Source organism: Dermochelys coriacea, chromosome 6 (genome assembly GCF_009764565.3).
Source record: "Dermochelys coriacea isolate rDerCor1 chromosome 6, rDerCor1.pri.v4, whole genome shotgun sequence".
In the NCBI taxonomy this organism is placed as follows: domain Eukaryota; kingdom Metazoa; phylum Chordata; order Testudines; family Dermochelyidae; genus Dermochelys; species Dermochelys coriacea.
This window is the reverse complement of record NC_050073.1, coordinates 87,594,908-87,614,280: the sequence shown is the minus strand read 5'-3', so window position 1 is coordinate 87,614,280 and position 19,373 is coordinate 87,594,908. Positions and strand designations below refer to the sequence as shown.

General features: G+C 46.5%; 1 protein-coding gene across 5 annotated transcripts in view; it reads right to left on the bottom strand.

Annotated features, from left to right (window-relative positions):
• TMEM63C (transmembrane protein 63C) overlaps positions 1 to 12,434 on the bottom strand; it is an 84,467-nt gene extending 72,033 nt beyond the window's left edge. For 2 of the 5 annotated variants that reach the window (XM_043516239.1, XM_043516241.1), the window contains exon 1: positions 10,432 to 10,735. The gene's annotated coding sequence lies outside the window, so the exon portion shown is untranslated. Of the gene's footprint in view, positions 1 to 10,431; positions 10,736 to 12,397 lie in introns of those variants that run through there. The other 3 variants (XM_038407320.2, XM_038407321.2, XM_043516240.1) reach the window with 2 other exon arrangements.
• Between the last annotated feature and the right edge of the window lie 6,939 nt (positions 12,435 to 19,373).

Sequence of the window (19,373 nt, the reverse complement as noted above, 5' to 3'; positions counted from 1 at the left end):
CAACATTTTTATGGCTGATTTAGAACAACGCTTCCTCAGCTCTCATTCCCTAATGCCCCTACTCTACTTGCGCTACATTGATGACATCTTCATCATCTGGACCCATGGAAAAGAAGCTCTTGAGGAATTCCACCATGATTTCAACAATTTCCATCCCACCATCAACCTCAGCCTGGACCAGTCCACACAAGAGATCCACTTCCTGGACACTACGGTGCTAATAAGCGATGGTCACATAAACACCACCCTATATCGGAAACCTACTGACCGCTATTCCTACCTACATGCCTCTAGCTTTCATCCAGATCATACCACTCGATCCATTGTCTACAGCCAAGCGCTACGATATAACCGCATTTGCTCCAACCCCTCAGACAGAGACAAACACCTACAAGATCTCTATCATGCATTCCTACAACTACAGTACCCACCTGCTGAAGTGAAGAAACAGATTGACAGAGCCAGAAGAGTACCCAGAAGTCACCTACTACAGGACAGGCCCAACAAAGAAAACAACAGAACGCCACTAGCCATCACCTTCAGCCCCCAACTAAAACCCCTCCAACGCATCATCAAGGATCTACAACCTATCCTGAAGGACGAGCCATCGCTCTCTCAGATCTTGGGAGACAGACCAGTCCTTGCTTACAGACAGCCCCCCAATCTGAAGCAAATACTCACCAGCAACCACACACCACACAACAGAACCACTAACCCAGGAACCTATCCTTGCAACAAAGCCCGTTGCCAACTCTGTCCACATATCTATTCAGGGGATACCATCATAGGGCCTAATCACATCAGCCACACCATCAGAGGCTCGTTCACCTGTGCATCTACCAATGTGATATATGCCATCATGTGCCAGCAATGCCCCTCTGCCATGTACATTGGCCAAACTGGACAGTCTCTACGTAAAAGAATGAATGGACACAAATCAGACGTCAAGAATTATAACATTCAAAAACCAGTTGGAGAACACTTCAATCTCTCTGGTCACTCGATCACAGACCTAAGAGTGGCTATACTTCAACAAAAAAGCTTCAAAAACAGACTCCAACGAGAGACTGCTGAATTGGAATTAATTTGCAAACTGGATACAATTAACTTAGGCTTGAATAGAGACTGGGAATGGATGAGTCATTACACAAAATAAAACTATTTCCCCATGGTATTTCTCCCTCCCACCCCACCCCCCACTGTTCCTCTGATATTCTTGTTAACTGCTGGAATTAGCCTACCTGCTTGTCACCATGAAAGGTTTTCCTCCTTCCCCCCCCCTGCTGCTGGTGATGGCTTATCTTAAGTGATCACTCTCCTTACAGTGTGTATGATAAACCCATTGTTTCATGTTCTCTGTGTGTGTGTATATAAATCTCTCCTCTGTTTTTTCCACCAAATGCATCCGATGAAGTGAGCTGTAGCTCACGAAAGCTTATGCTCTAATAAATTTGTTAGTCTCTAAGGTGCCACAAGTACTCCTTTTCTTAAAGGAGGTACTGTCGTCATCATGAATAGGTCAGAATATGAACAAGAGGCTAGGCAGCTCTCCAACACCACTTTCTACGAGCCATTCTCTCTGATCCCACTGAGGGCTACCAAAAGAAACTACACCATTTGCTCAAGAAACTCCCTGAAAAAGCACAAGAACAAATCCGCACAGACACACCCCAAGAACCCCGACCAGGGGTATTCTATCTGCTACCCAAGATCCATAAACCTGGAAATCCTGACCGCCCCATCATCTCAGGCATTGGCACCGTGATAGCAGGATTGTCTGGCTAAGTAGACTCCCTCCTCAGGCCCTACGCTATCAGCACTCCCAGCTATCTTTGAGACACCACTGACTTCCTGAGGAAACTACAATCCATCTGTGATCTTCCTGAAAACACCATCCTAGCCACTATGGATGTAGAAGCCCTCTACACCAACATTCCACACAAAGATGGACTACAAGCCGTCAGAAACAGTATCCCCGATAATGTCACGGCAAACTTGGTGGCTGAACTTTGTGACTTTGTCCTCACCCATAACTATTTCACATTTGGGGACAATGTATACCTTCAAATCAGAGGCACTGCTATGGGTACCCGCATGGCCCCACAGTATGCCAACATTTTTATGGCTGACTTAGAACAACACTTCCTCAGCTCTCATCCCCTAATGCCCCTACTTTACTTGCGCTACATTGATGACATCTTCATTGTCTGGACCCATGGAAAAGAAGCCCTTGAGGAATTCCACCATGATTTCAACAATTTCCATCCCACCATCAATCTCACCCTGGACCAGTCCACACAAGAGATCCACTTCCTGGACACTACGATGCTAATAAGTGATGGTCACATAAACACCACCCTATACCGGAAACCTACTGACCACTATGCCTACCTACATGCCTCCAGCTTTCATCCAGACCACACGATCCATTGTCTACAGACAACCGCATTTGCTCCAACCCCTGAGACAGAGACAAACACCTACAAGATCTCTATCAAGCATTCTTACAACTACAATACCCACCTGCTGATGTGAAAAAACAGATTGACAGAGCCAGAAGAGTACCCAGAAGTTACCTACTACAGGACAGGCCCAACAAAGAAAATAACAGAATGTCACTAGCCATCACCTTCAGCCCCCAACTAAAATCTCTCCAACGTATCATCAAGGATCTACAACCTATCCTGAAGGATGATCCATCGCTCACACAGATCTTGGGAAACAGGCCAGTCCTTGCTTACAGACAGCCCCCCAACCTGAAGCAAATACTCACCAGCAACCTCACACCACACAACAGAACCACTAACCCAGGAACCTATCCTTGCAACAAAGCCCGTTGCCAACTCTGTCCACATATCTATTCAGGGGACACCATCATATGGCCTAATCACATCAGCCACACTATCAGAGGCTCCTTCACCTGCACATCTACCAATGTGATATATGCCATCACGTGCCAGCAATGCACCTCTGCCATGTACATCGGCCAAACTGGACGGTTTCTACGTAAAAGAATAAATGGACATAAATCAGACATCAAGAATTATAACATTCAAAAACCAGTCGGAGAACACTTCAGTCCCTTTGGTCACTCAATTACAGACCTAAAAGTGGCAATACTTCAACAAAAAAACTTCAAAAACAGACTACAAGGAGAGACTGCTGAATTGGAATTAATTTGCAAACTGGATACAATTATCTTAAGCTTGAATAAAGACTAGGAGTGGATGGGTCATTACACAAAGTAAAACTACTTCCCCATGTTTATTCCCTCCCCCCCCCCCCCCCCCCCCCGTTCCTCAGACGTTCTTGTCAACTGCTTGTAATGGCCAACCTTGATTATCACTACAAAAGGGTTTTTTCCCCCACCCGCTCTCCTGCTGGTAATCAGCTCATGAAAGCTTATGCTCTAATAAATTTGTTAGTCTCTAAGGTGCCACAAGTACTCCTTTTCTTTTTGCGAATACAGACTAACATGGCTGCTACTATGAAACCTGCTGGTAATAGCTCACCTTACCTTATCACTCTGGTTACAGTGTGCATGGTAACACCCATTGTTTCATGTTCTCTATGTATATAAATCTCCCCACTGAATGCATCTGATGAAGTGAGCTGTAGCTCACGAAAGCTTATGCTCAAATAAATTTGTTAGTCTCTAAGGTGCCACAAGTACTCCTTTTCTTTTTCTAAACCAAACAGACACACAAGGCTGAAAATGCTTTTTGGGTCACTTTTTGTTAGCACCTTTTAGTGTTCAGCGCACTGGTCTGGGAGCCAGGAATTCCTGAGGTTAGCCTCATCCTTGCCACCGACTCACCAGGTAGTCTTGAGCCAGTCAAGCCACCTTTCTGTGCTTCAGTTCCTCTCCATCCCCACCCACCCCCTGTGAAATGCTGCTGCATGAGTAGGACGTAGGGAGAGGCACAGGATGGAAACACAGCCTTATAGTGAGTCTCTCAGAAGAGTTTTTGCATCTCTGCAGTTTTCTGCAAAATTTAAGTTTTCCTTTAAAAAAAAAATACTACCACCAAAATAAGGGTGAACTCCTGGCCTCATTGAAGCCAATGGTAAAACTCCTGCTGAATTTCAGTGTGGCCGGGATTTCACCTCCAGCCCTTTTGATTGTGAAGAAAAACTCCTGATTGTGATTCACTGAGATAGCAGTGCCCCGAGTCTGCAGCCAGAGAGAACGAAGCAGCAGTTTTTGGGAGGTGCAATTGCAATGGCGAGTTAATTCTGAAACTGAACAACTATGCCAGACATTTCAACATATAAGAATTTCCCTGCAGATCATGTTAGTAGAAACATCCAGTGACTGCAACTGTCTCCACTGGGGCTGGACTGATTTGAAAGGACACACCTCAAGAAAAAGGTAGTAAAGTTTTAAAAATGCAAGTAACCGAACATTTTATTCACTCATTTTTTGATCCTTAACATAAAAGGATGTGAGGAAAGAACATGAAGAGAACAGAAAAGAAAGACCTTGGGGCGGTGTTGGGGCAGGGGGAGAGAAAGAACAAGTAAATTTGATAGAATCCACTCAGTAACTGTACAGTATCCTGGATTAATCAGCTTAATGATTGTTTAAGATAAGAGAACAGAACAACAAAACACAAGTCCTCAACAATGGTGTAACAGGCTCCCTTTTCTGCCCTTTGTATCCCACAAACCCACTGGATGCTTCTGCTTTCATGAACACCACCGTTATTTATTGGGTCCTCTCCACCAGGTCATCAGGACAGTCTTGTGCAGCAACATACAATTAGAAATCAACTTCTCCCTTCCGGGCAGAGAGTACAAGATCTCACCATCCTGGGATCCTTATTCCCTAGCCCCTGCCAGCCTTCCTCATTGCATTGCCTTCCTCCCTGTCTTTTAACTGTTCCCGGCTGATTGTTCTCATTAGCTGTCAGCTTCCTGCCTACTTAAGCCATTGAGCACCCATTCCCCCAATTAAATCCACTCCAAGGGATAGATAGCTAGTACCTCAGGGTATGTCTACGCTGCAATTAAACACCCACAACTGGCCTGGGTCAGCTGACTCAGGCTTGTGGGGCTGTAAAATTGAGGTGTAGATGGTCAGGCTTGGGCTGAAGCTCAGGCTGTAGGACACCCTCTCCTCACCGGGTCCCAGAGCCCAGGCTCTAGCCTGCACTCAAACATCTATACTGCAATTTTACAGCTCAAGCCAGCGGACGTGGGCCAACTGTTGTGTTTAGTTGCAGTGTGGACATACCCACGGTGACCAGAGTGCTGAGTCAGCTCTAAGCACCTAGCATTCTGTTACACATCTAATAAGAACTGCCCAAAGCACAAACCCACACTCACATTGCAGTTCAAAAAGTTTGTTTATTTCCTCCCTTCCTGACATTATATTTCCCTCCCACCCAGCTCTGCCCTCTCAGGTTCTGATCGAAAACAGAAGCTGAAGCACTGGCACACCCCATGAAATGTTGCTCTCAGTGGATTCCCAACCCAGCTGGAGGCAGAAAAATCTAGAAATCTCTCAAAAGGAGTCTGAGATTTTGAACCCAAGGTCTGAGAGAACTGCATAAATATCCAAACTTCGGGCCATTCCTACAAATTGCACCATGAGGGTCACCCACTGGAGATCATGCCTTGGTCATAAGACTGACAAGACAAAGCATTTGGTGGCTGATGGTCAGTAGAGGAGCAGCCCATGGGGTTATATTGTCCTCTCTCATCCAGGCAGTTTAGAGCACTTCAATCTCCCTACAACCAACCGAACCCACATAAGAGAAGAGGCAGCTTTTGGCCGGAACCCTGCCACCCGTATCTAGGGCAGGGAAATTCCCTCTGTGATGCTGCTGTGCCCTTCCTTCATTGCTTCAATCATGTCCATTGCGGCAGCCTCCAATATCTGCCTCAGCCTGACATTCTTGGCTCCTGCCTCTGCCCCACCAGCCCTTTAATGTCACACTGATGTTGGCTTTTGTTTGAAGGATTTCTCTGTATGTTCAGCACAAGGATAATACACATTTATGTGCTGCATAGCAGAGGACTGCCTTGGGATAGTCTACGAGAGCGGCAAGGTCAGGCACTTAGAGGGGCACTTTTTATTAGTAGTAAATTGTACAGTGGTAGCACTCTGAGGCCCCAGCTGGGACTGTGCCAGGTGCTGTGCTAACTATCCCTATCCTGAAGGACTTGGAGTCTGATTTAAGATCCACACACAGATTTTATGCCCATATAATTATTTGGATGGGGTGAGAAGAAGTTATTCCAGTATAAAGGTGCTTATACCAGTAACACTTATTCCCATAAGGGAAGGGGAATAAGCACAGATATAATTGCATCCATACTAGGGGGATTGTTTGGCTTTAACTATACCCATGCAGTTAAAGTAGTACAATGTTTGTGTGTAGACTAAGATGAGACACAGCAACTGAGCGTGAGAAACACAGGAGGATGAGTAAGAGTGATCACAGGTCTGTGTAACTACCAGTTACACAGGGGAGGCAATGTGATTTAGGAGCTAGAGCACTGGACTGGGAGTGAGGAGACCTGGAGTCTAATCCTGGCTCTGCCAATAACCTGCCACTTCACTTTTGTGGCTCTGTTCCTCTCCCACTCTGTGTGTCTTGTCTCTTTAGATTCTGCTCTGAAGAGCTTGTCCTTTGCTACGTTTACGCACAGCACCTAGCACAATGGGGCCTCTAGGAGCTACTGAAATACAGAGTAAGTGTTCCTTCAGGCATAATTAGCTAGAGGAGGGATTCAGTTGTAAACTAATAAATAATGTTACCACCTGCTAACAGTATTTTGTCACTGTCAAACTACTAATCAGAGCTACATGTGAACTGATGACTCAGGGCTAGATTTTTAAAAGGTATTTAGGCACCCTGGTGAGATTTTTAAAAGCACCTAGGCACCAAACTCCCATTGGTTTAACACAGAAATGGGCATCTAGATACCTTTGAAAATCACACTGGGTGCCTACCTGGACCTCAAGGCACCTAAATGCCTTTACAAATCTGGTCCTTAGTCCTGATGGATTCCACATTCCATTATCAGACCCACTTTCCACTCCCCAAATACCTTCTAGACCTTTCAACTGAAAACATTATTCCCACAGAGCTTAACAAGCAATGGATTCCAGGCTATTTCTTCATTTATCAAATGGCAAACTGGTAAACAGGTAAACTTATTCTAGACTTTTTGAACTCCAGGGCAGATTGGAAGAGGCCCTGGGGTTTTTTCGCCTTCCTCTATAGCATGGGGCCCGGGTCACTTGCTGGAGGATTCTCTGCACCTTGAAGTCTTTAAACTATGATTTGAGGACTTCAATAGCTCAGACATAGGTGTGAGGTTTATCGTGGAGTGGGTAGGAGAGATTCTATGGCCTGCATTGGTGCAGGAGGTCAGACTAGATGATCATAATGGTCCCTTCTGACCTTAATATCTATGAATCTATGAAACTGGGGAATTACGAACAACTTAGAACAAACGTGAATCTCAGTCTTGTAATAATCTAAAATCAAACCTGCTTCTCCTCAGGCCTCTCTCATAAGTGATGCAATGTTTTCCTCAAAGTGGAGATACAAGACACTAGTTTAATTGCTGTAAATATGTTTAACATAAAGAAGCGCTGCTTTTAGGAAGGCAAGATTGATGAATGTAGAATGCAATATTGTTTATATCACTCATATGGAATAACTAGCTCTTACACCACAAGAATACTGATATTTTCATAAGAGTTAATGAGTTTAATATCAATTAAATTCAGTTGTGGGTGTTAGAAAGTTGTCTCTATCTTTGTTAAAACAGCATAATTTAAAGAGGGATGTGTTTTCTAGAAGAAATGGAATAATATTCACCGACAATCCCTCCTTCTATGAGAGGGGGGAAGACAGTCTCAACTCTGGTTTAGTTTAACTGAAACTGGAAGCTCCTGGAACAAAAACCTGTCATGTTTTATTTGTCTGTAAAGCACCGTGCACACCTCTGGCTCTGCATACATAATAACTAACAATGATCACCAGAGCTGTTATTACAATCTCTCATTGCAGGATCTTGGTATGCTTCCAGGTGTTGGTGACGCCTGAACTGGGGATTAATTAGTTAATGTTTGTAACAATCTTTGAAGATGAGAACATGCTACCAAAGTGTCAAGTTTTATTATGTAAAATGAAGGGTTTACATGCATTCAGATATGGTTACACTGTAGTCACAGGAAGGCCAAGATGTTGCTATATAAACAAGGCAGAGAATCAAAATTGCAGAGAGGCTGAAAGAGTGGGTGTTGGCTGCCGATGAGACCACAAAGTGTTGGATTTTTGCATTGCTTTGCAGGAGGATGTATGTTGGACCAAGTTAAGACAGTTCCTTCCTGAGAGATTTCCTCATGTCCACTCACCCACTCTTCCACCCCTTTATTATGCCAGTTTAGACATGTTAGCCGGAGGAGCGTCAGGATAGCAATGGACCAGCAGGGCTCTCCCTGTCCCCACCCCATGATTGCGTGGGCTGTAACTGTCCATTGTACAGCCTTCTGCTCTGGTCTGACTCTTTTTCCTGTATTTTCTCTATGCACTTTTCCACAGCACTTCTCATGCCACACAACACATACCTAGGAATCAGTCAACCCCCACAGATATTCAGCCTCGTCTGGAGTGGAACATAATCATTCAGCCCCTGCATGTTTCGAGGAGGGGAATAACTTCCTCAGCTGAGTCCCTGGGGGATGGTACTATTCATGCTTACTTGTTCTCTGAGCTTTATTTTAGGTAGAATCCTCCCTCACTTGCCCCCTGTCCCCCAGAGTGGAATTGCCAAGTTTGCAGGGAGAACCTGTATCTAGACACTAACATCATTCCCTGCTGGAACTGTCTGGAATGTAAGAACACAGGGGCATTGATCATTCAGTGAGATTTTCACCAAACAGTTAAAAGAAGATACCCACACAGACAAAACCTTGGCCAGACAAGGCTGTTCCTCCTCAAGAATAATCTATTAGCAAATGACCATATATTATAAATACACACTGCTACATAGCCATTCCTTACACTGAATGAGGTAGCAAGCAAGGGAGACAGCGACATTATGTATCTGTGGATGGCTTTAGATGAAGTCATAAGCCATGAGCGAGCAGCTCGGCCAGAGCACTAGATCATCCCAACCCCATAGGTACTTTCAGCTGGAGTCATCAGTTTCTCAGTGCCCAGTGTTTTTATGTGAAATGAGGTAGAATAGTCTTTTTATTGCCAGCATGAAGCGTTTCCTGGCATTTCCAATATCACAAGGCACAGCTCCAGGAAGGAGGATTTTGAAGCCCTGATGATGTGGGAAACTGACAACAAGCCATAGAATGATACAGTGGAGGCAGTATGATATTTTATTTCCCATCAAGGGAAGGAGGCAGCACCCTTCAACGTACAGGGACTCAGATTGGGAGTCAAGAGAATGGAGCTCTATTCCTGGCTCTATCATTGACTTTATTGTGTGATTTCAGAGAAGTCCCTTTACCTGGCTATACCTCAGTTTCTCCATCTGTGATAACATTGCTCCCATGCCTTTAGCAAGTGTTTTGGAATCTGTGGCTGAAAAGCTCTATAAGTGTTACTATTATCATCACCACTCTATGGAAAAGAAAAGTAGAGGTAAGAGTGGTAAACGTGGCACTAGGATAAGGAGTAGCAAGAGGTCACAGAAGTTGCCATCAGAGCGCCTCCAATAAACTCATTAAGAAAAGTGGGCATGTGTATAAGTGACAGCCACAGCCACATTGTACAAGGAGGGTTTTAACAGGAGATATTAATATGTTCTGTCAGCACTTTGAGGTTTTTCTACCTAACTTACCCAGCTGAAAAGAATTCCAGCCCCTTTCCAACACCCAAAGATCCACAGGGATGCTTCCCCTCCTACAGTCAGGATCTTACAACCAAATGTTAGGGAACACACACAGATTCTCCCTCCCTCTCTTTTTCCTTTTGTTTGGGGCTTGATTTTTTTGTTTTGTTTTAAATGCACCTTGTTCCACCAGGTCCTTTTGACCCAGTGCATGCTGCCATGGAATGAGATATCAGATTCTGTTCCACATGATCTAATAGTCTGATCGCAATTTTGGCCCGTTTTCTCCAGTAACTCAGTAGAAGCTAAAAACAACACGCATGGGAGAAAACACATCCACTGAGCAAAGGGAACATCCACGCTCCAGATAGAACAATATCCCCTCCCTCAATCTCCTCCACTTCTCCTAGTCCAGATCCCTCTCACCTCTTCTTGCACAAGAAATGATAATATTGCATATTTCAGCCACTACCCCAGGAAACAGTGGGATCTATTAAAGGCAGCCAGCCCTTTGGAGCTTCTCCTCTGAAATCCTCACTCTACTGATGCATGGAATGGCTGCTGCTGATCATCCCCCTTTGCTCAGGCTGAGGGGAGAGATGAAAAGATGTTGTTCCCTACCTGCAAGAGGGCAGCTGAGATTTCAGTCCTTCTCACCATCAACAGCAGCAGAAAGCCAGCCCCACCTGCTAAGGGACCGTCTGCGAACTACCAGCTGCACAAGGGAGCCACATCATCTCTCTGCCCCTCCCTTCCGGCTCAGCAGCACTCCCAGACTAACCGGACCTGGCAAGGAACCTGGGCTAACTACATCAGTCTATGCAAACACCCCGGGGGGGGGGAGGAGGACGGGGGCACCACAACAAACCCACGCAGCGACAGTCTGCAAAGTACCAGCTGCAAATATAAAGGGCTCCTCCCTTTTAGCAACAGCAATAGAAACCCCAGACCTGACCGGCTCCCTTTTCTCTCCCCGCCTTGGTGGTTTTGTATGTGTAAAATGATCCGCTCTGTGCAATGTTTCCCCCCCGCCCCCAGGGACCCATGGCCATCAGAGCAGCTTCCCTGCTTTGACACGAGCAGAAAAGGGAGCACAACCCCTTTGGTGCAAACGATCGGCCGCAGGGAGCCCTGAGGGCTCTCCCCCTTAGCTCCTCCCTTCTGCAATAATGCAGCAGAAACCCAGCCCTGCAGCTCGCCCCCGCCTCCAGCCTACCCAGCTAAGGGACTATCTGCAAATTACCAAACGCACTGACGACTGTTGAAGAGATTGGGGCCTACGTTTCTGTAAGCGGTCACTGGGTCTCTCTGGGAGGCTCAGTCTGTGACCACGTTTGAAAATCTGGCTGCATTTCAACATCCAGAGATGAGTCGCTGAGAAGGACAAATCTCGCACAAGTTAAACAGCTACAGATCCCTACACAGACCTGGCACACCAGAGTGCAAAGGTACTGCAGACAGTGTACCTGGTACAGAAGCAAGGACCAGAAGCTAAAGGTATAAAAGGGAGGGTGAGAAATATGTGTCCCCAGATGATCAGGAATGAATTTTCACACAGATGTGATGAGGGAAACCCTGTGCATCCTGTTCTATTTCTGTTCTGTCTAAATTCTGATACTGTGCCCCTCACCATATTATCTGAACATAGACCGTTCTATTAGATACACTCAGAAAGAGAATAGCCCAGCCTTGCAAACAAGGAGAGAGATGGCATCACTACAGGACAACCTGTCACTAGAGCAGTAATTCACAGAAGATCATATACCAGACACTGTGAAGGCCCATACTGGGCAGACCAGACAGATACCTGAGAGGGGTCTCTCTCTTTCACACTTGGGCAGCACTCATGAAGTTTGTCTTGCCACTGAAACATCATTGAACTGAATTGCATGTACAGTATCTAAGGAACTTCCAAGGTATTTAGACTCTGCAAAACAACAAGAAAAACAACCTGCAGTAAAATTTAATGAAGAGATTGGAGGAGGACTCCAGTTATGAAGATCCATAGTCCATAAAGGGGTTTGGAGCTTGGGTTCTGGTTAAGGCCCATCTCCCTTATTTATATTTATCTATTTCAGTTTATAAAATGCACTTATTCTAGGCTCTAGGCCAAGGATGGCCAAATTTACTGACCCTTTGAGCCACATACAACAACCTTCAGAAGATCAAGAGCCGGGTGCGCCTGCCAGGGCTCGGGGCTTCAGCCCTGTAGAAAGGAGGGTGTTGGGGCTTCAGCCCCATGGGAGGTACCTGTCTTGGCTGGGTGCTTCAGCCCCGCTCCTGCTGAAACCCTGAGCCCCAGAAGGCATGCCCCATGAGGTTGAAGCCACGAGACCTATCCTCCCTGCTGGGCAAGACCTAGCCCCACCACCCTGCTGCAAGGCAGAAGCCCTGAGCTCCCTGCCCCCAGTCTAGTAGGTGGAGAATGGGGGGGAATTTGGGGGGCTCTGTGAGCCACACTTTAACTGTAAAATAGCCGCATGTGGCTCACAAGCCACAGTTTGGCCACCCCTGCCCTAGGCACATGTGCAATAAACCTCTCCCTCCCAAAACTTATAAAATAAAGTGTGATCAACTGGAAACTCACCTTTCCAGTCTGTCAGGAATAAGAACTTTCAGCCCCCATGTATATACTTCTCAAGCGCCTTAGTGACTAGATCAACCTGCAGCATACCCTGAACGTCATACTTGGGGTCTGTTGAAATAAGTGGGGTGAGACAAGGCAAGTTCCAGTGACAAAGGCCTCTCTTTTTTAAATCAAGGGGCTATTAACTCAAGTGTTTTCATCTGCGCTGGTATCACCTGAGGAGAACAGAGGTTTCAAAGGTATCCAGGACTCAAAGCATTTAGGCTCAGATCCTCAAAGCTATTTAGGTGCCTAACTAGAGCCTTGCTATCCGACAGGGCCCGACTGCAGGTATCAGGTTTGGGGTGCATCTGGTCTGAATAGGACTGGCCAGACTGAAGTCAGGTTCAGGTTGGCTGTGCTCAGCTCAGGTTCAGATATGAGTCAGGCTTTAAAATGAGACCTGAGCAGACTTCTACACCTAACTCCCATGGAAGTTAGGTACCTAAATATCTTTGAGGGTAAGGGCCTTAATACTTTATCAGTCAAAAACAATCCCTTGAATTGCACCTGAAAACAAACCGGTGCAGATAACAGAGCACAGGTGCATTGTGTTTCACACAAGGAACAACGGACTGTCACCTTGTCCAAGGTAAGATGCTCATCAAGGGACCAGTCTTGTTCCCACTGAAGTCAATGGGAGTTTTGTCACTGATGTGAATGAAGGAGGCCCAAGTTAAGGCCTCGCTCTTTGTGCTCCCTCTTGCCAAAAGGGTGTCAAATGTAGCACCTTCTCCACAGCCCGAGATATCAGGTCTCTGGTAACATGGTCATTCCTCCACAGCAAACCTGCCTATTTCCCCACGTCATCCCTAGGAGAAGGGGTTCAATACCCTTTGCTCACAGTTCTGTTCATTGTTAGTCCCTGGTCAGGTCAGCCTTGCACAAGAGGTCCAGTTCCAGAGCCCGAGAGCGAGACTGCTCTGAGAAGGAGAGCTTCTCTCTCTGCCCTGCAATCCTGACTGATCCAGGGGAAGGATTCTCACGCGCCCAACCTCCCAGGGCAGCCCCTCTACTGGAATTGCCATCATGGTAACATGTCTGAGCTACAAGGGTCCTGGGACAGCTTGGAGCCAATGGCCTAGGGGCGAAAGGCTCCCTGTGCTATTCCCAACCCCCTGCTTTTGCTTTTTCAATCCTTACCTACATGGGGCTAAACTTTCAAAGAGTCCTTTACCCACCTGCAGTGGATCTGCTGGAACAGGCCATAAAGAACAGGCTGGACACAGTGCCATATAATTAAATAAAACCTCACTAGAAACAGGGCCCTGATCCCAGTCTGGGGGCTCCTAGAACTGCCACAATACAAAAAATAAATCATCATAACTTTAGACAAGAGAGTTTTTGAAACGTCTTTCACTTCTTGCACTGTCATCTCCTTCAGCTCCTGTAATAGACAAAAACAAGGGAAAAGTCATTAAACTCTTGAACTTACTCAAGTGTAGCACAGAGCTGGTGTCAGTACCATGGTATCTTCCAGGCCCAGGGGACTTGACTTTCTCCTGCCTTGCAGCGTCTGACATCCTTTACCTCTGTACAGAGTGGCCATGAAATGCTCCTGTTCTGACCCAGTTTTGCACCTGCTTTGCACAGATATAAATAGTGACACAGAGCGCATGTCAAGGGAGAACCAGGCTCAGGGATTCTGTGTGAGAATTAGGTACATTTTCAAGTTACTGGCCAAGATTGTCAAAAGTGACTAGTGATTTTGGGAACCTCAGTGTGTGGGTCCCCACCTGGAGATGCCTTAAGGGGCCCTGATTTTCAGAAAGTGCAGAACATTGGGCCTCTGAAAGTCAAGGCCCTGTGGAGACTTCTCAGGTTGGACTCCTGAAAACTAAGGCACTCAGAAACTAGTCATTTTGGAAAATCTTGGTCTTATATCTTGACATTAGCTCTAAACTGGCACATTCTCTATTGTATCCTGCATCCCAAATTAATAGAACTCCAGCTCACCCTCTCCACCCATAAAGCCCCCTCTGGGATCAGTGCCACATGAAAGGCAGGAAGACCTGGCTGGGCTGCAGACAATCCCTGGAGGGATTGCTCCTTCCTGACTCTGGCCCAGATCATGCATGTCTCTAGACCGGGGTGCGCAAAATACAGCCTGTGGGACGGATCTGGCCCGTCTAACATTTGTGTCTGGCCTGCCAGGTTCTTTGGCTCCCCCTTGTGATCTCCAGGCTGCTAAAAGTCCCGCAGCACAGCGGGGCACTCAGGCAGGCTGCCTGCCTGTCATGTCTCCACACCACCCCTGGAAGTGGCCGGCTGCTGCTGGCATATCTCTGTGCGCCCCTGGCGGGAGCGGGGGAGAAGGCGGCTCCACGCACTGCTTCTGCTCCCAGCACCGTCCTCACAGCTCCCATTGGCCAGAAACTCCCATTGGCCAAGGAGCACACAGAGACATGCCATGGTGCTAGCAGCCAGCCGCTCCGGGAGCCTGCCTGAGCCCTGCTGCGCCGCCAGCCAGGAGCCACCCGGGTGCCAGAGCCTGCATCTCGCACTCCCTCCCACACCCCAACCCCCTGCCCTAGGTCAAAACCCCCTTCTGCACCAAACTCCCTCCCAGAGCCCACACCTCTCACCCTCTCCTACACCCCAACACTCTGTCCCAGCCCAGAGCCCCCTCCTGCACCAAACTCCCTCCCAGAGCCCACACCCCTCACCCTTCCCTGCACCCCAACGCTCTGCACCAGCCCGGAGCTCACTCCTACACCCCAATCTCCTGCCCTAGCCCCTCCATCCTAGACCCCTGTCTGTTCCCCACTTTCTTCCTACTAACCACCCCAAATCTTTCCTGATTCATTGTCTTTCCACATTCTTCTCCCTACTTCAGTTGCTGCCTTTTATGAACCTCAACATCTGTTCCAACATCCAAGGGAGGTCTCATTGAAGATCTCCACATGTACTTGCAGGCCTGCACCTGCTTCAAACACCCCAGTTTTGGGGCACAAAGTGTGCCCACACAATTCTGAAAATAGGTGCAGTGTCCCTATTGATGAGGTCATGTCCCTGCTCACTAATTTGCACATACCTGTCCTTTGCACACACATGGTCTGAGCATGCCCAATGTCCTCTCTGCATGTGCATCTCTTTCTTATGCCCCTGCATATGGAGATTTGTGCCCGTTCAAGCTATAGAAGATGTGTTTCTCTCTCCTTTGTGTGTGTTTAAACAAATTATATACTTCCCTGTGAACACCCTGCCTGGAGATTGCTAATACTTCATGACCTGGAGGCCAGAGAGCCAACCCAATCCTTTCCTACCTTTTTATGGCAGAAGGCCTGTTCTTCAACTTCTGACAGATTAGAAGAAGTTTCAGGCTGAGCATTTGACCTATTGACTAGGTAAATAATATTTGTGCTGATGCTTCCAGCAGTGAAAGACTAACTGCAGGGATGTCTGAAAATTATAGTAGTTTTAATGAGAATGTTAGTGGATTATGGGGGGAATATCTAGACTAGCAGTATGACTGGGGAGAACCAGCAAGGAAGATGCATGTCATACAATGAACTTTATTATCATCCAGGACAAGCTCACAGATATGCACCTAAAACGTGTCTCAGGACATCCCCTGCCTTCCATGGAGTGCTCAGTAATCGTGAGATCCTGATGATTTCCAATGCTAGAACACATGTGGCCGGCAGCATGGCTAACCACACAGCACCATCCTTTACCTTAGGGATTAATAAAATGGTCAATCTTATACAGGAAGTGTTCATTTCATCAAAAACACCTGTGCTAAATATCACACAGATACCTTCTCTATTTATAGAATATGTTCAAAAAGACAAATGGACAAAGAAGCTGGTTACTTTGGCAAGGTTTTCACCTTAAATATAATTTATCTTCTACCTGTATAGAACCTTTATTCCTAAAGGATCACTTCACCCTCAACTGGAATGTAACCACCTCTCAAATGGAAGGCAACAGCTGTTTAACAGTGCACAGTTACATATACAACTGCCTAGAACAGGAAGTGAAGAAGAATTCTGTATCCAACTGAAACTACACAGGAGATTTTGATAGGCAGAGCATATTTGGCCTTATAAAATTATAATACAGTATACCATAATAATAGCATAAACCATCATGAAACATGATTGTAAATGGTTGGTTACTGTAGAATACTGTAGTGGTGTTTTATAGGCTATTCAGATTGGATTTGACATTGACACCAGGATTAACACCATATTCTCCAAAACATCCTCAGATGATATATAATGACTACAGGCGGTCAGGACTTTTTTTTACATCTTCGGACACTCTGCTGTGTAACCATTGGCAAACTTTGGACCTGAAATTTCCCACTGGTGCAGCCTCATTTACGAGAGCACTGGTGGAAGCTGTAGTAATCCTGTAGCTGAAGTAGCTCGGCACAGGGGTTTTTACCCGCCGCTGCCTCTGAGCAGGGTAAGATACCTGCACTGTCTGCAGTACAGCTCCCATCAATGGAGCTGGGCCAGTGGTCAATTACATGTCTGATTTTTCCTAGTGTAGAAAAGCCCATAACTTGAGCAAATCCCATATCTCTCAGCTTTGTGTCAGGTCAGTTATAGGCCCTGGTCTGCACTTCAAGGTTAACTCAATACAAAGCAGCTTGCATTGACCATGTTGTGCATGTGTCTACACACTTACATTGGTCTCCCACTGCTGTAAGCACTCTGTTATGCCAACATAGTACCACTACCTCCCCGAGCAGTGCAAAACCATGGTCAATGTACTTAGGTCAATGCAATGCATGTATAGACACTGCATTACTTAAGTTGACTAACTGTCCTTCAGCAGCTTTCCCACAATGCCCCATACTGACCACTCTGGTCACCATTGTGAACTCCACTGCCCAGGAGTTACAGAGACCAGAAGCCCTCCCTCCCTTTTAAAGCCCTGCGATTTTTTTTAAAGTCCTTTTTCTAATTGCCTGGCTTGGTGAGCGCACCTAGCAACTCTCCATTGTAAAGTGCAGCTGCCCAACTTACCATGCCAGTTCTTGCCTGGAGTAGACAGGAGGCCCAAGGCCTGTGGGGAGAAGACGCTGGGCAGGCACAGCTCCAAACCGGCCATAGAAATGTTGACATCTACAAGCAGATTGTTTGGGGATGCAGGAGACGGGGTCTGACAGTGACCACCAGAAAGCAAAGGAGCTGAGGCAAACATACCAGAAGGTCAGGGAGGCCAACAAGTGTTCTGACGCTGAGCCGCAGACCTGCTGCTTTTACAAAGAGATGCATGACATACTCAGTGGAGACCCCACTACCACCCTACACAGCACTGTAGTTACCTCCGAGGAGCCCCAGTCACAGACCCCTGCCATGAACAGCAAGGAGGAGGAGGTGGAGTATGGGGGATAGGCAACCAGGGAATCCAGCTGTGCAGAAAGCCAGGACCTCTTTTTGACTCCATCACAGTCCAGCCAGTCAAACATGGGCAAGCCCAGTGCAGGGGAAGGAACCTTGGGTAAGTGTGTAGATACATTTTCAGTTACAGGGATGGAACTCCCAAAGTAGCAGGACACATCTTTTGACTTTTAATTATTTTACTCAGGCTAGAAGAGGTAGTGGTACAACCAAGAGAGGGAGATTGCTATCAGCTTTTCATTCCCCTCTAGAATTAGGGATAGGGGGCCATGCAGAACAGTTTATGTACACAGGGAAGTTCTTTGAATCCTCCTGAGAGATCTCAATGAAACTTTAATGGAGGTACTCTGCAATCCTCTGCAGAAGGTTTCTAGGTTTGGCTGCCTTATTTTTTCCTCCATGGTTGGACACTTTCCCACACCACTCAGTGATAACTTCAGCAGGCACCATTGCAGTACACAGGCTAGCAGCAGACGGGCCCTGGCAGCATCAGGATGCCAGCAGCAGCTCTGCTCTCTCTGCCTTTGTGAACCTCAGGAGTGAGATATCAGCTAAAATCATCACTGCCTGTGGAAAACAGTGCCAGTATTGAGTGACATTGCCCTATACTACTACTAGTTTCCTGCAACCAAGCAATTCCCTCCTCATGTCCCCAATCCCCGGTGGGCCATACTCACCAACACTGATGCAGTGACAGGCACCATGCACAAGCAATCCCAAGCAGAAGTGAGAACATAGTACTCAAAACTTTAGGGGAACAAGAGGAATAAGTTAAAAATCTTAAGTTTAGCTTTCCGTAGTGAATAGACTGACAATGGTACCTCTGGGTGTTGTATCTGCAGCTGCTGCTACTGGGTCCTTCATGGTCTCGCCCTCCACATCTGCAGAATGGCTGAACCAGATAAGGAGGAGGAAGAAGACGATTCAGGATGACATGTTCAATGAGATCCTGCAAGCCAGTGCTGCATCAGACTGAGCACAGGAGCTGGAGGATGAACATTTTGGACAGCCTGGAAAAGGAAAGAGCAGAGAGAAGAAAGGCCTGGGAGTTCCAGCAGGAAAAGGAGAGGGGAGATGCACCAGGACATAATGGGGCTTCAACACAGATGCTGTAGACCCTGGTGGACCTGCAGGTTCAACAATCCCAAGCTCACTTCCCTCTGCAACCCATTGAGAACTCAACATCAGGACTTCCCGACACTCCCTACCACATTCCATATGGCCTCAAAGGTCACTGCACTACGCCTATCACTCCACCTTGGGGGACTGTAAAGACAATCACAGCTTGACATGCACTGACCCATGAAAGCCATGGTTGGTGTATAGATAGCTGAAGTGCACAGGAATGTTCTTTCTCCTTCATAAGTTCAGTTCTCTTAATCTAGTAAGTTTTATTAAGTTTTTGGTGTATTTGCACATATTTTGCACTGGTTTCATTACAGAATAAAGTTGTTATTTGGAACATAATTAATCTTTATTAGTTCACAACATATACTTCCAAATGCTCAGCAGTTCTGAAAGCAACCAATTATCTGTTACTGCACAGTGTCACACAACTCACAGGATAAATCAATAGGTGT